We start from the raw sequence: 12,374 nt of genomic DNA on the forward strand, positions 1-12,374 counted from the left end.
AAATATCTAAATGGTTCACATGATAGGTCTGTTGGCCCATAAATATTGCTTATCATCTCTCTTACTCTTTTACCTATCTCTTCTCTCATCTTCTAGTATCCCAATTTTCTCATCTCCACTAATCCCTTGCCAAAAGTGGCCTTTGTCCAAGATTTCACAGGTGTGCGACTGCTCATACAAGGCTAGCTACTGGATGCAAATACCCAAATATTAACTATTATACTTTAGAAATTAATTGATCTTATTCAAATCCTCAATTAATGTTTATGTGTCCTTAATATTTGCTATTATTCTTCACCAAATCTTTAACTCTAATATTATAATAATCAAATATGTATGCTTCTTAATAGTTCAAATTTAATACGGAAGCTCTTCATTTTTATATATTTTTTTAATTATTTCAAAAATGTACACAACTTTTATTACAAATAAACAAAGAGAGGTATGTTTAGGTTGTAGTATACTTATACCATAATTTAGTGCTAGATCTGAACAAAGTGAAGACATCATTGTCTTCACACCCCTTTAAATTCAATCACAATAGATTTTTAAAAAAGATTTTATCAAAGCAACATGTACAAGGTGTATACAGAAAACTGGTCACAATTGTGAGAAATGCATTTGCATTAATATAATCCTAGACATGCATGGTTGTTTCCTAGATTGTTGTTTGTGACATTAATGTTTTGTAACATCTAATTTTTGTTTAATGTTTTTTTTTAAACAACACATTTTGTGGACGTGTTAACCTTTAATTAAAGTTATCTTTACTACATTATATTTATATTATACCATTATAGGGGATGGAAACTATTCCTCAACACATTTGACCTATATTAGGTTAGGGTGTTTTACCCAATATTCTATGTTTGAGAAAGGATACTGATAACAAAATAAATTCTTCGAATTGTTAAAAATAAGAGCTTGCTGTTTTTATATAGGTTCAACTATTATACATAAAAGTTATAATCATATAATAAATTTTGACCATTCAGAATATGAACCAGCACTAAGAAAAATGTTTTATAACCTGCCAAGACTCTGCACACAATTTAACTTTCTTTTATATATAAAAAAAAAAAAGACTATACATCACAAAAATTGAATGTTTAACTTAAAATAGGTATTTAAAACAATGACATGAAGTTGATTAAACCATTTAGAGTATGAAATGAATAATGCATCACAATACATGATTCTTAAATAGAAGAAAAAATCTATACTCTGTGACATAGTGGGTAAGATATTATTATAGATTATGATTGACTTATTATACATAATAATGTAGGATTTTAAATTTGAGGAAAATTCATTCATTTTATTCAACGTAAATTATCAAGTATTCAATAACGTTTTGTGAATAAAGATCGTGAAAAAATGTCACTTAAGACATGAATTAATTTAATAATAACGCTTATTTCACATGAAAAATGACAAACTAACATCAAGGTAAAATATTTCGAGATTTATGTCATTGGTCGAATTTCATTGGACTTGTGCTGAAATCGGGAAAATCTATGGTAGTACTATGAAATGCAAAAGCACTATGAAACTATCACACTCCATTTCACTCTTCAGTAACATCAAAGCCGCATCGAATGCCCATGGTTGTGGGATGCCCAATTATTGTGAGCAATAATGCATGGTAAAGTGACATTAAACAGTGGTTGTAACATAGGTACTAATAAAAAGTATAATTAATTATACATAATATCTCATGAAAATTATACGATGTATATACTCCAAATTATCACAAATAGTTATATTATGTAAAATATTAATTTTACAAAGTTATACTATTTGTGTATAATTTTGAGTATATACATAAATATAATTTTCATATAAATAGTATTTTGTATAAACCTTGGAATTTGTAGTTTTTAATTCTTTTGACTATTACATGTACATGAGATTTAAAACAAGTTATGCAAGATAACATTTTTTATAGTATAAATATTATTTTTTAATATTTGTGCAATTAGTAAGATGTTGAAGATATATTGCATTTGAATTTCATGTTAGAATTTAATGATATTATCAATTTCGCATTTGCTTTAATGTAAATTATGGGATGAGTAATGAATTTGAAATTCAATAATTATTTTACGAGTAAAATAATATATTTGTATATATATTTGATATTTCTGCCGACGTTTTTGTGAGTTGATGACCACTCAATATTTTTTGCAAGCACACACAACTATACCACAAATTCAAGAGAAAAGACTCCAAAAATATTTACTCAATTAGGCTCAACAATAGCCTACACTTGGGCGGTCAAGCATGGAGATAAATCCACTAAAGAAGAGAAACAATTATGGGTACAAGACTCTCACACATCCTCTTCAAGGATTAAAAATTCCCTCTCTCTTAATTGCCAAGTGCCTACTTTCTTACCCACATTCGTTTGGTTCTTCACAATCATGTCTTCAATCTTCAACATATTTAGTCATATCTCTAAATAGCTCTGTCCACATTTAGCTTTATCTTCAAATAACTCCTTCCAAATGTGAGCTTCAAGTTGCCTTGCCAAATATTGATCAATTCTTCATTTAACTACTTATCAATCTAGGACTCCAATATGTGGACTTGACCCTCAAGTAATTGAACCAATGGGCGCCTTGTACCATCTTCTCTTGGCCTAGAGACAATACGATTGATGGGCATGGTGCAGAGATACAAAGATGGTGTTTATGTGATGATTATGCCCCTACCAGAGATAGCCGAGAGGGAGGGTGATGCCACCGATGATTCACAGCCTGCTCTTGAGCTATAATAGGAACAGATGGAGATAAAGGAACCCCTGCAACACTGGAACCATCTCTAGTGTGTATATTCTCTCCATCTCAAGCCCATGATCACTTTGAGGAGGCCTGCAGGGTGTTGTGGGGTGTTCTGAGCGATCTGAGCGAGGTTCGGTATTATAGCCACTGAACCATGCCGAGATGATGGGCGCATCTCGAAATTACAGCGATCCTCTTGACCCGACGTGACCTACCATTCATTACAGAACCCAAACCCATCGACATCTCCAAAGATCACCGAGAAGCACCATCACCACCACATCATCACCAGAAGAGTAGTAGCAATAAAGACTAGTAGCAAGTATGCTCAACGGCTTTTAGGTGTCTTTTATTTTTCTTTTATCTTTATTTTTGTTATTTTTATTTCGGATGTTATTTTTGGATCTTGATCACCTGTAGAAAGGATCATCCTTCCCGAGTTTATCTTATTGCTTTTTAGTTGTATCGAGTTGTATTTCATTCTTATATCTTTATAGACTTGATTTTATTTTGTTTTGTTGAGCTTTACTGAACCCCATTGTGTATACGTGTAGATGATCTTGTGAGTCTTTGATTTGAGGAATAGTATTTAGCAGGGTCAATGTGGTATTGCACATGGCCGTGTATGCTCCACAGCCATTGAAACTTAACTCTCAATGAATTTTGCTCCATCAAATGCAACATTGGGGAGTCTGAGAGTATTGTTTCAATTGTCCATCTTCACACAGATGTTTTGATTGTTTTAATCTCGTTGTGTTTTGATTGTTTGTCACTGCGCACATTGAGGACAATGTGTAACATCCTAAGTGTGTGTTATTGTGTGTGTGTGTGTGGTCGAGGTGTCTGCACATTGGCTAATTATAATCAATGAAATCAAATGTAAAAAGCAAAGAATCCATAGAAAACCCCTTTCGATAGTCATGGCGATGGTCTTGTGTAGAGTCACTGCACTCGTCCAAGGGTCCCTTTGTCCGGCCTAGGATACACCTCGCCCGGATCGGTGCCGAGCAGCTCTCCCACTAACATTCTTCTAAATGGAGCGCGATGTCGGAGCTGCAGAACCTATCCCAATCCCTAGTAAATACCTCTCAAAACCCTAGCCGCCGCCCTCTCTCAAGTTGGGGAAAAGATGGAGAAAAGGTTCCTCAAATCGGGGCTGAAATCGGCTTTTAATAGGGTTGGAATCGGGAATCCACATGCCCATGTGGGTGCCCGTGTGGATTTTTTACACTGGCGTGTGGAATTAACACACGCCCGTGTGGATTCTCTGTTTTCATCCCTCTTCGGCCGGCTGTGAACAGTACATGCGAAAGTGTTTTGCTACAATATTTGCTATAGTACCTGCTACAGTACCACCCCGAAACAATCCTGAATCCATGCTTTCATCGAGGTAACGTAAACGGGCACACATTTACATCGTAGATCGTTTTGCTTCTTTAATAACTTCCATGTTGGTGGAAAATCTTGCTATACATGCACAAGCCGGAATGCTTGAATGTGACTACCCTTGTGCCTCTCCAAATCATTGTGCTAACTTGAATATGAGAAGGTTGGCACAGATTCCTGCATTTCAAACCCGACTTATGTCTTCGCGTTTGAACCTTCTCAAGATTTCCTCCAATTGGCGCATTTACAATCCACATTGGCTTCTTTCTCTAATATTCGGCCTCACAACCCTATCTACATGAAAGTAACATAGATACACACATATTAGCATTAAAACCCGATTAAAGTAATGCTTATCATAATGAAAGAGCGCTTCGTATTCTTATCACACAAGCACTTATCAAGCTCCCCCACACTTAAGCTTTTGTTTGTCCTCAAGCAAAATTTAAAACATTAAAGCATAGATGAAGGAAATATTGGAAGTGCTTGTCCTTAGGTTCACCAAAGCATACAAAGAGAGCATTCTACAAGTAAGGGAAATTTCAATACTAAATACGAAAAATCATTGCTCTAGCTAAAAACTTAAATCAAAAAGGATAACAAAGTGTGAACTAACTCAAAACAACCCAAAATATACTTCTCAAAGTTCTAAGTACAAGGGACTTATTTATCTACAAACAGTAACAAAATTTCAAAGATGGTAGTAGCTTCATACATCCTCTAATGTAGCCCTTTCCAAAGAGGCCGCTAAGGTGGCTTTCACACTTTCCAGGTAGTAGCTCTTTCTACTGGAGTGTTAGCTTTCAATCATCCTATGAGATAGCTCTTTCTCTCATTAGGGCATAACTAGTATCTGACTTATGAGAGTAGCTTCATACTTCATAGACGGTGGCTCTTTCCATCCAACAAGCACAAATAAACAATAAAACTCATTTGCTCTTCTTTTCATTTTTCCCTTTTTTTTTAGAATTCACAAAAGAAACAACTATACTTAGTACCTTTAACATCAAACTTGAGTTTCCAAAAGGGTTTAAAGAGTGAGTAGTGCAACAAGTGACAATCGGGCAAAAAGTCCTACAAATTAAATGCAAAAACTAGACCATGAAGACATTAAATGTTAAAAATTCTCCTACAGTCAACAATATAATCATTTCAACTAAGGTCAACAGCCATTGGCTATGTGAGCATGTATATCAATAAAAACTAATATAAAAGAGATGTGTGCACTATGAAACTCCCCCCACACTTAAGTTGTACATTTTCCCTAATGTACACATGCAAGCTCACTCATAATGTATATCAAACAAGAACAAATGTTGGAGAAGTAATCAAAACAATACTCCCCTGACTCCTAATTTTGCATTTGATGGAGCTAAATCCTTGAGAGTGATGTTCCAATGGATTGTGAAGCACACACGGCCAAGTGCCGAAGCACCTTTGGCCGTGCCCATGCCAAAGTCTCAATTCCCATGATGACAATGCTAGAGGGGTCTGAGGAGTCCTCGGCCATAAGAAAAATAACGAGGAGACATCTCGCTCTAGAATCTACTGTAGCGTGCCAAAACATGCCATGAACTCTGTATACTGTGCAGCCTATGCAGCCCGAATCTCAGCAATCTCTACTTGGACTTCAGCGCCCTCTGTCCGTATCACCCCCACAGCACTCTCAAGCCTCTCAAAGTGATCATGGGCTCGAGATGGGGAAAACATGTGTACTGGGGGGGTCCTCTACCACCGGAGGTGCCTCGGTCTCCATCGGTGCTGACTGAGGCTTGGAAGCAGGCTGATAAGCCTCGGCATCATCACCCTCATCCTTAGCTATCTTTAGAGGTAGTAAAACCAAAGTATAAACTCCCGTCCGAACCCTGCAGATCATACCCATCAATCTCATCGTCTCTAACCCGAGGGGTGCTGGTATTATCGTCTTCTCGGCCCCTCTTATTGTGTCTCGTAGACCCATCCGCAAGATGAGTCTAGTAATGTATGGGCCCAAGAAAATGACACCCAGCCTGGGATACTATCCTTGATGCTTCAGATACTCTGCTAAAATGTGTCCCAAATGAATCGGCTCGTTCCGTACCATGGAGTATAAATATAGAAGTTCCTGCTTTCTTAGGACTCCCGTGCTATTGCCTCGACTGTTCACTGACCTACTTAGGATGGCGTGGAGATATCTGTAACTAGGTCGAGAAAGGCATGAGGCCTTAAATACTCCTGGTTCATACCGCCCCTTATCACATAGTATTTTATATGCCTCCTAGGGTGATAAGCCTCCCGTTATGTCAATTGAGAGATCCTCATATTTCTCCGTCTCAGTGTACTCCTCCTCATATAAGCCAAGCCTAACAGAGAATTGCGTAACGCTCATGCTATGATACTGCCTAAAAGCTCTAAACTGAATGGCACCAACGCTATTGAAATGAGCATAAGAACGGTCAAACTCGAATGAGGCAAGCACCTCTAATGTGAGTAGGCGGATAGCAGGGTCATAAATAATCAACAGCTTGCACCAACTACCCACCGATAGTAGCTCCTCGACCTCATCAGCCATGTTATGTGCTTGTTGCACCTCCCTAAGTGAGATTACATCCGGGATTCATGTTTGACCAAACTTAAGCTTCACTAGTCGCTCAAATCGAGCTTGATGCTGGGGAAGTGTGAATTCCATGCTTTCCGGCTCAGAAGTAGGCTCTCTAGGACGTTTACCAGCTGTCTTCTTCGATCTGGGAGCCATACCTACATGTATTGGAAGGGAATCAATCAGATTCATTCATAACTCAATACTGCAAGAATCCACACTGGCGTGCAAAAATTCTACCTGCCCGTGTGTATTCACGGGGCGTGAAAACAGCACAGCCCTTGTGGCAAATTCCACAAATGCGCCGCTATCTCACTTCCAGAGCTCGTCAAAAATAAATTATAATCATTCTAGCAAGAAACCTAGGCATATTAGCTAGTTTAATGGAAGAAAATCGAATAGAATTAAAGAAAATCGGTGATGATAGAAAATAAGGGTTTACCGATGAGATGAAGCTAAGACCCCTTAAATCGGCGAAATACTCAATTATTCAACTCAAAAACAAACAATGGGAGATCGGGAGAATGTTAGAGAGTGTTTTGAGTATTTGAAGGTCTGCTAATGAATAGGGTTTAACCAATTTAGCAAGAGAGAACGTAGCCTTCTGATTCATAGAGATCCGCACGGGACTGTGGAACTCACCCACGCCCGTGCGCCTCCTCATGAGGGACTCACGGGGGCAGACTCACGCCCCTGTGCGTTCTCTTGAAAACACTCAACCTCTCTGAATGCATCCACACGGGGGAGGGAGGTATGGAAAATACCCACGCCCGTGTGCCTGACCCACAGGGGCAGCCACACACCCCTGTGCCTCCTCTGTCCAAGCGAGAAAAATCGCTAAGTGTTCCTCGCACCCGTGCGGAAATTCCGCATGGGCGTGGACATTCACAAGCCCAACTCACAGGGGCAAGCGCATGCCCTTGTGTCTTCTTGGGATGGAGAGAGCCCTTCTGCAGAGATTCACACAGGCGTGCGGAAATTACCCACGCCAGTGCGTTTTTCAGAAGTTCACCCACAAGGGTGAGTCCACGCCATTGTCTGCTCTAGGGATAAGTTGCCAAGTCTCTGCAGGAAAATGCATGCCTGTAGAGAAATTACCCACGGGCGTGCGACAGTCACGAGGTCATTTACAGGGGCGGGTCCAAGCGCCTGTGTATTCTTTGCATGAGCTCGCAATACAGATCCACGGGCCTGTGGAAATTCCACACGCCCGTCTATTTTCCCTGGATGCCTTAAAAACTCTGTAGGCTCTGCAGAAAATTCCTGAACATGGATATACACTCAGAGCCTGCCTAACAATGCAATTTTAACCAGAGAAAACACAAAAAAACACTGTCAAACGACCAAGATTTTTTGCCACACATGGTTAGGCACATGATAACACCATATTGTGCACAAGAAAATCATAGCAAAAACATCTAAGAATCAAAACACCAACACTTAAAGCCTTATTCATGCAAATACTAACTAAAAACTAGAAAAACATTACAAACTTGGGTTTCCTCCCAAGAAGTGCTTGTTTTACGTCACTAAGGTTGACGTACGTTGTCTTACCTCACGGGGACTTATGAAGGAAAAATTCTTCCTTGTCATCATTATAAACCTCCCCTCCATAATATGGTTTCAGCCTATATCCATTCACCTTGAATGTACCTTTCTCCATATGGGTAATCTCAATAGCTCCATTAGGTGAAACTTTGATTACTGTATAAGGGCCAAACCATCTAGACTTGAGCTTCACCAGAAATAACCACAGACGAGAATTGAAAAGTAACACCTGATCGCCCACTTTGAACTCTTTCGGATTCTTAATGTGCTTGTCATGCCACTTCCGAATTCTTTCTTTATATATCCTTGCATTCTCATATGCTTTCAACCTCCATTCATCTATCTCATTGAGATGTAACATTCTTTGCTCCCCCAATTTTCTCAAGTCAAGATTCATTGCCTTGATTGCCCAATATGCTTTATGCTCTAATTCCATCGGCAAAATTTCACATCTTGTCACACATATCACTATTCATCTTTCACTTAGTTAAGAAACAATTTAAGTGTTTTTATTCCCTACTCCATGTAGATACGATACCCCACTCATCTGGGATTTTATTACTTCGACAAACCCGTGCACTTACGGGACATACGCAAGTGGCATGGTCAGCACCGATGGCGACCGAGACCTCAAGGTGCATGATTACCCTTTCCTGAGCCTATGATCGTATTGAAAGTCTAGAGAGCACTGTGAGTGCATTGTGCTATGAGGTTATCATGATTTGGGAGATACAGTCAGCATAATATACTGATATGGTGGTCCGTTTTGACGTGTTACAGTAGCTATAGGTTGGCAGACCTCAAGCCCCTCCAGCATCACCATCACCACCTCCACCGGCACACTTTGATCTAGCACCAGCATTAGCAGCGGAACAAAGGGACCTTTGGAAGAGTCGAGGCATCTCAACAAGACCATCATCATGACTATCGAGGGGGTTTTCCATGGATTACTTTCTTTTACATTCGATTTCATTGTTTATTGTAACTAGCTCCATGGAGAGCTAAACCACCTAGTGGGTACTTGGATTTGTGAACCCTAGGATGTATTTGTTTCATTAAACCTTTTATTATGCTTTCATTAATTGATGTTTTATTTGAGTTCCAATCTTGAATGCTTGATTGAATGAATCCTCCTTAAGAGTGACACTAGGGTTGAGAGTTCATATTGTAACCCTTGTGAGTGAGTGACACACCACGGGGGTTAGACAAAGCTAGATTGGAGAGGGTCGAGAGGGTGAGCCGAGAGGTAGCCGAACATCCCCTTTCCACTCTGATGTGCTTTATCCTACATCCAATTCCTTGAGTTCTTTGTGGTGATAGTAGAGTGAATGGGCTAAGGGATGACCTTCCGTTGGGGCTTAGTTGCAGAGGCAACAGAGTGAAGCGTTGAAGTGATTTTAGAACCTGGGACTTAGTTGTGACTAGGGACCTCTCACCTTGACCAAAGGGTTGGGTCCATATCTAGGAAGAGGGTTTATCACTTGGAATCTCTAGAACTCCATGCGATTCTATCCTAGTGCGAGGTGTTGAGATTGTCCGATTTCTCCTCCTAGACATGGTAAATAGTTAGTCATGGTTGACCTTAGATTTGGATCTGTGTATTGAAGGATTTCCATGACTCATTAATGCATTAGTTAGGAGGCATAATAGTCAGTTTTGCACTTGAAACGATTGTCCTAGGCGGAACAATATCTGAGTGCCCCATTTATATCGATTGCCTTATCTCTCACTTACTTGTACTTTTCTTTCTTGTTTCTTTTATTCTTGTTTACATTATATCTTGTCAACATAATCATTATTCATCTTCACCTGGTTAAGAAACAATTTAAGTATTTTTACTCCCTACTCCCTGTGGATACGATACCTACTCACCTGGGATTTTATTACTCGACAAACCCGTGTACGTGCGGGACATACGCAAGGGACGTTGTCAAAAGACATACAGGCATATGCAATCTTTATATTCTAACTCCATCACTCATCCGTTAATGACTTCCCTAGTGGCTATTTGATTTAAGAAAATTTACACGTAGATATCGCAAGCAATAAGCATGCGGGGTGAAAGAAAAAACCTTCGCAATAGCATTTACAAGTCTTTTCAACTGATTGGAGATGAATGTGATGATGTTCATGTAGTCATCATCACCATATATTGCATTGGACAAAGTTGATGTAAACCATGTCTAATTGTCATCGGTTTCATTATCCACAATAACAAACGCTAAATGAAAAAATCTTTCATTGCCATCTTTGGCTGTTGTACCCAAAAGGATACCGCCATATTTGGCCAATAAGTAGTTCCATCTTGAAAAGAATGGGCCTACAACCCTCTTGAAACCATCAAGAGAAGCACAAAGACAGAAAACCCATGCTTAAATCATTCTCCATCAGTGTCGATGACACACGCCTGGCGTATTGATTGCTTCATCGCAAGTGTATGGGATCGCCAAGTAATACCCTGTGTGTGACTCAGGGGTCGTATTCCATGGGGCCAAAGAAGTATTATTACTTACTCCTCATTGATTATCTAGCCTACAATTCTTAGTGAAAGGAACAAATAAAGTAAACTTACTAATATAATGGCCAGGTTACTGGCACACAGATGTAAACAAACAAAGGTGTATCAAGCATCAGAAAGGAGTATTTGGATAAGGAATCCACTTAGGGTTCTCATTAAGGTCCCAAACTTGGATGGTTTAAAGATACATTGACGATAGTTAAGATCTAGAGATCTCTTAGATAGGTTAACCGCAATTTCTTGGCGGTTAACCCCTATCCCATACGAGTGTTAATCGGAATCTTTTCCGGATCAACCAACCTACGATTGCAAAGATTTCAAGGAAATCTCTAATAGTAATAAACCTACTATCCTTCAGCTTTAACCTAGCAATGGAGGGCTTCCAACACCCGATCTCTGGGTGTGTCGGCATAAGAATCCACTTTCAATCTCTCCTAGATCTAGTACACGTGAATAGGTCACATCTATGCATACAACTCATAATAGAATTACAAATTTCTCCATAAATGTAATTCTAAGCTTCCTTGTGGTCTCTTCGATAGAGACTTCGCAATTTACCTCACTTGGTTCTCAAGATTGTGCATAGAAGCGGTGTGGTTGCGAAGTGTAGCTTCGGCTGATTGAAACCTTGTATCCGACGATTGCACAAATCTAGTCAAGGCCTTCTCTAAATCGGTCATCCGGGTTTCCAAGCCAGACACTCTATTATCCATGTTTGGGGCTTGTTGTTGTTGGAAACCCGGTGCTGCCATGGCCTTTTGTGGTCGTTGGTTGCTCCACGAATAGTTGGGATGACTCTTCTAACCCAGATTGTAAGTGTTGCTATATGGATTACCTTGGTTCCTCATTGCATTACCAACAAAGCCAACGTTCTCCATCGAAGATGCATCGCCAATAGAGATCGGGCAATCAAAGGGAGCATGTCCTCCACCACACCCGGTGCAAGTAGTCACGACCACCACCCTATTAGAAGTTAGAAGGTCTAACTTCTTACTCAATGATTCCAGTTGGGCCGCCAAAGAAGTTGTTGCATCTATCTCATAGAGCCCAGCCACCTTTTTCCTTTCCCGTGCATTCCACTGATAACTGTTCATGGCCATGTCTTCCACTAACTGTCGGGCTTTACTCTCCATCATACCTCCTGTGGCAGCATCTAGAAATTGCCTTGTACTCAGATTCAACTCATTGTAGAAAGTCTAAATAATTATACATTCAGGAAATCCGTGTTGTGGGCACCTCCGCAAAAGATCCTCGAAGCGCTCCCATGTCTCAAACAATGACTCCAACTCCATCTATACAAACGATGATATCTCATTGCGAAGCTTGGCCGATTTCCCAGGAGGAAAGTATCTAGCAAGAAAAGCCTCGACCATCTCATTCCAAGTCGTAATAGAGGCTTTGGGCAAGGAATGAAGCCATTTCTTAGCTCCTCCCTTGAGAGATAATGGGAAAGCCCTTAATCTAATAGCATCATTTGATATACCATTAATCTTTAGCATATCACAAACTTCCAAGAAGTTCCCTATATGGTTGTTTGGATCCTCATCGGCCAAACCATTGA

General features: G+C 39.7%; 1 non-coding gene across 1 annotated transcript; it reads left to right on the forward strand.

Moving 5' to 3' along the window:
- Nucleotides 1-12,031: 12,031 nt before the first annotated feature.
- Nucleotides 12,032-12,138, forward strand: LOC120257260. The gene has a single exon (XR_005535608.1). It is a non-coding gene; the product is annotated as a small nucleolar RNA R71 (small nucleolar RNA).
- Nucleotides 12,139-12,374: the final 236 nt, after the last annotated feature.

Source organism: Dioscorea cayenensis, unplaced genomic scaffold (genome assembly GCF_009730915.1).
Source record: "Dioscorea cayenensis subsp. rotundata cultivar TDr96_F1 unplaced genomic scaffold, TDr96_F1_v2_PseudoChromosome.rev07_lg8_w22 25.fasta BLBR01001987.1, whole genome shotgun sequence".
Lineage (NCBI taxonomy): Eukaryota > Viridiplantae > Streptophyta > Magnoliopsida > Dioscoreales > Dioscoreaceae > Dioscorea > Dioscorea cayenensis.